The 5,336-nt window shown below is 33.1% G+C and overlaps 1 long non-coding RNA gene across 1 annotated transcript in view; it reads right to left on the bottom strand.

Moving 5' to 3' along the window:
• Positions 1 to 3,497, bottom strand: part of LOC109396363 (uncharacterized) — a 16,978-nt gene extending 13,481 nt beyond the window's left edge. Inside the window, exons 1-2 of the long non-coding RNA XR_002126840.1 lie at positions 3,301 to 3,497; positions 2,915 to 3,049 (exon numbers count right to left, since the gene is read on the bottom strand). This is a non-coding gene — a long non-coding RNA (uncharacterized LOC109396363). The remainder of the gene's footprint in view (positions 1 to 2,914; positions 3,050 to 3,300) is intronic.
• Between the last annotated feature and the right edge of the window lie 1,839 nt (positions 3,498 to 5,336).

Raw genomic sequence — 5,336 nt, 5'->3', positions numbered from 1 at the left:
TTTTTTATGTAATATTATTGTATATTTATTCAAATATTTAATATATAACATTTATGTGATTTTATACTTACCATTGATTGGACATGGCTTCTTAAGGTTTTCCTCCAATAATGTTGCCACTATTATGTTATATCCATTAATAAGTATTTGTATATCTAACAAATAATATATTTACAGTTAATATCCATATTATCATTTGTTTCATGAAAGGCGTTTTTCTGTTTAGTATATTTATACATAATATTGCAGTCTCTTTGAAGGTTTTAGTACTTTAGATAAATGTTCCCAAACTGTATTTCCATTCATAAAAATTTGACTTTAAATTATTTAAAATCCATATTTAAAAAAAAGTTAAGTTTGTTCATTAAATTATAAACAAACCTGTTCTTCTAAATACTAGTATGCTTGATAATTCATAATTATTTCATAATTATGTTATTTCCTAATTCTCAACTCTAAAGACTTGTCATCTTCTTGGTAATTATTTCAAAAATTCAGAAAAATATAAAAGAAGGTGTAAATTCTCAGCACATAAATGTATTAAAGTAATTGAAAAATCTCTTTCCATCTAATTTCACTGTACAGGTAAGTATTCTTAAAAATAAGGGGCTTTAGGGTGGCCAGGTGGCTCAGTTGGTTAGAGCACATGCTCTGTACAACAAGGTTGCCGGTTCGAGCTCCACATGGGCCACTTTGAGCTGCGCCCTCTTTAAAAACAAAAAATAAAAATAAACAGGTGCTTTATCTCTAGATTATTTCTATGCTTATACAAATACATTTATATCTATATATCTTCATTTATTTACTCTAGCATACTCATATGAACAGGTATAGTCACATTTAAAACTTGATTAACGATATATGTGTGTATATATATATATATATATATTCATGCATATATGCTTGATATGTACATACACATATATGTGTATATACAAGGTGTGACCAAAACATATGGTGAATGTTTAAATAAAATAAAATTTGTTACACTAAATGACAGACACATTGTCATTAATCCCCCTCACTTTAAACACACTTATCCTGTCATTCTTACCACTTTCTGAAGCAATTGTGGAAGTTCTCTTTTGTGAGTGTGTTTAGTTGTTCTGTCATGGCTGCCTCGATGTCTTGAATCATTTTGACTNAACATCAGCTTTTAAAAAACTAAGTGAAAGAAACTCTTAATCAAGAATACAATATTTTGAAATACTTGAAAGTTATTTTGATAGAAGAAAAGCATAAGCAAGGAAGACATGATTCCTTTCATTCTACAATGTTTTTTATTACTCATTAATTTAGGGGAATTAATTTTGAAAGCAGTATTAAACAATCAAAAACAGTGAAATGAGATTCTTAAAAAAGACAAAGAAGATGTGCAAAACCACAGATTTCAGGAGAGGAATGAGTCTTAGTTTAAGGGTACTTTGAATGTCCTGGACCACAGTTGGTACAGCACTGGCAAATCAAGCAGAGGAAGCCTCAAAATGTTAAACAAAGGCATAGATATGAACACTTTAGTGGCTACTAAAATGTTTCCTTTGTTCAGCAAGAAATAGATGCCAAACATTGCCAGGGATGCCTATAAAATAGGAATATGTTATTTTCTTCAAATATTCACTGCTCTAACAACATTATAAGTTACAGTACAAAAAATCAGGGAAGAAAATTTTAATAACATTTTTTTTTTGTTTGCCAAAACTCAGTATTCTTCCTGAAGAAAATAAAAATCAAGGTTTTGTACACTTAATGACTTTTTTGAGACCATGTGATTCAACTCCCTTCTTTAAGACATGTCATATTCTAACTAGAATTATTATTCCCATTTAAAATGTATACCAGTTCATTTTTTCTTCAAAATGGAGACGTTTCTGTGTGAATATATTTTCCAGGGGTGTGTGCATACATTCTAAGTCACGCGCAATAATTATACACTTTCCTTGTGTCATAAAATTAACTGAAGAAAGCATGAATAAATCATAGCTGATAAAATTTATATTGGCTCTTATAATTTTACTTTAGAAAAGGCAGAAAAGTTCATTTATGCATGAGAACTCATTATCTCTCATGTACATAGAACTGGCTGAAACAACTGATTCTTGGACATTTTTACCAAAGTATTCCAAATGTAAATGTCACTTTTAATTTCATAATACCTACAAGTCTGTTTAAATAAAAAAATAATAATATTTAAAATTATCAACAAGGGAGACATGGAACTTCCTCTGACCCCGTTACCACCGGGAGTGGTAACGTTGATTAAAATGGGTGTCTCAGTTATATGTGGTTTGGTTATCCTTTGGCTTCCACACATTGCTTCAAACCTTAAGTAATCTACTTTAAATGGAATTTCAGATGCATGATGTGAAGGAGAATGACCTAAGTTCATAGCAATGCACCTACAAATACTAACTCTATAACTTTGAGGATGGACTTCCATTCCCTCTTGTGAAATGAGAAACATAATGCCTTATTGTTGCAAGAATGGGATAAGGCAAGGTATATAACTTGTCTGGTACTCAGTAGAAACAATAAATCTTCACTTCCCAAATCCATATAGCATGACTTTGGTCTTGCCTAAAAGGGATTAATCATACAAATCAAGATATTTTAAAGTGTAAATGAACTCTAAAAATGTAGGTTACATTTTTTAAGAATTAGGAAGGCATGTGTTCAATCTATGAGAAATTTACGAAGTAAAATCTTATATATAAAAATACAGACCAATAAGAATGCACATAATATTTTCCCTTTCTTTAAAACTTCCATCCTCTAATCTACATAAATATGACTAGATTTCTTGAAAATTTTAATTCAGATGTAGATTTGACTTTGGACACCTAAATTCCAGGTCATTTGGAAGAGGATCTGCAAGTCAGATTTGAATATCAAAACAGGAAATACTATATGCACTCACCAAGAATGGAATGCAAGTTAATGCCAGCATACAAAATACAGCAAGACACCCAGCTGATTCTTGAACTTCCAATTCCTGTTCTTGAATTTCAGTAATCTTTTTATAGGAGGGTTCCCATGCATAAAGTTTGAGAATCTGTAAAGGAGTCAGACGATATCTACTTAGCAATCAATATCATAGAAGAAACAAAAACATACACACATATAAATACACACAGTATATAACACGCGCACACACACACACAATTGTAAAGGGAAGAAAAGATGGTACATTACTCCTATTTTCAACTGAGTCAAAATATTTCCTTGAATTGTGGTTTTCTTGGGGTGCGGGTGAATGGCAGGAGGAAATCACCATCTCCCCAGCCTTATGTTTCTCTTACTCACCAACAGCTTATTCTTGAACCCGACTTTGGCAACATCCCAGCTGTGGGCACCAGGTCCGTAGCAGTTTCTGTCTAGTTCAATCTTGTCACTTTTCCTGGTGGCCCAACTTTCACTTCTGTCTGTTCCACATTTCTTAATCGCTGAGCTTCTCTCCCTGGCAGCCTCCCAATTTATTGAAGACTAAAAGTCTTGGGACTTCAAGTCATTTTCTGAAAGGTGACTGCTGTATTGAGATTGTCAACTCTGAGAGGGAAAACGTGGAGAAGCAGGATCACACAATGGCTCGCTGCACACACTTGAAAATGAGATAGACCTACATTCAAATTCTAGCTCTGTCTTTTTGTGATGGTTAATTTTATGGTACCCAATTGTTTGATTAAATATAAGTTTAGATGCTACTTGAAGGTATTTTTTTAGATGTGATTGACATTTAAATCAGTAGACTTTGAGTAAAGCTGATTATACTCCGTAATATGAGTGGGTCTCATCCAATCAGTTAAAAAGGCCTTAAGAGAAAAGACTGAGGTTCCTCTAGGTAAGAGAAAGAAATTTTACTTCCAGACTCAATACCACAACATCAACTCCTGCTGGTATTTCCAGACTGCTCTACAGACTTCACACTTACCACCCCCACAATCATTGGAGTCAATTCTTTAACATAAATCTCTCTATATCCCTATCTACCTATCTACACACACACACACACACACACACACACACACACAACCGTTGGTTCTTGTTTCTCTGGAGAGCCTTAATAATCACTCATTGGCTCTGTGAACTTAGACATGACATTTAAGTGCTCAGAGACATTGTTTAGTTATTTGTAAAATGGGGATGAGAAATCTTTTACTTAGGGTTTATAAGAATTACATGAGGAAGCAGATATAAATTGATAAGTACAGCATGTGACACGTAGAAACCATCCACTAAAGCATAGTTATTATCATTAACAGAGGGAGGCTTCAAGGCACCTGGTATCAGACCACAAGGATATTGACCTTTAAACTATCCTAATTGATTGCCACTTGGACCTCTGCCAATATTTTAATGTATTCAGTGCTGGGACTGTTATTTCAAATCTTGAAATTTGCTCAGATCTTGAGGAAACATTCTTTTATTTATCTACACTGTCCTAGTCCTACTTATAATACATATTTCCTTTTAAATATCGATATTAAAATATTCTTCTATTTCATAAAATATTTCCAAAAATAACCTACAAACACTCTTTGCTGTACTTTTTACAGATGCAGGGGCTATCAGCCCACTGAGAGGTGCAAGATGCATTTGAATCATATCACTTTGGGGATTTATGACCTTATTAAACCATCGGAGTTAAATTTCAGAGCTACTTAAGGCTACCCTTAATTTCAGATAAGTCAGTAAATATCAGTCTCTTTTCAAAGTGTCTTTAATCTAATAATGTCTTTCACTTCATAAACTTACAATTGTGTGAAAGTTCTACACAGCAAAATGCAGCCAAGCACTTATTGATTCCAAAATAAATCAATGCATATGCATAATATGTATATCCTGCATATATAATGATAGATGCATGCACCAGACAGAGGGCATTTCCTGTGCAGTTGTCAATGCCAGAAAGAAATTCTATGGGGGCTTTACAAATTACACCCCTGAGAAAAATCTGGTAAGGCATAATTCAGGTACAATAGGATTTGAAATTATACATACAAAACTTCATGACGTTTCACTCACTTTATCAATGAGAAAATAGTAGTGGTGTCAGGGGAGGGTAAATGTTCTAGAGAACAAATAATTTGCAGCATGCCTTTTGTAGAATAGCATTTGTATGATCATTTCCATTGCACATAAAGGACCTGAATGACATCTCATCACTTCCCCCATATAAACCTGCTTTCACACTAGTGACAATGTTATTTTCACTCGTGTCTGCTTCATTCAATCTTTTCTACCTAATCCCTTAAAACAAGCAATATTTTGTGTCTTTTGGGATATTTGTGTTTAGTTGTTGGGCAAGAAACAAAAAGAAAAAACCTGCATTTTTTTGGCTT

Source organism: Hipposideros armiger, unplaced genomic scaffold (genome assembly GCF_001890085.2).
Source record: "Hipposideros armiger isolate ML-2016 unplaced genomic scaffold, ASM189008v1 scaffold_517, whole genome shotgun sequence".
Taxonomy (NCBI): Eukaryota; Metazoa; Chordata; class Mammalia; order Chiroptera; family Hipposideridae; genus Hipposideros; species Hipposideros armiger.
This window is presented reverse-complemented; position numbering and strand designations above follow the sequence as displayed.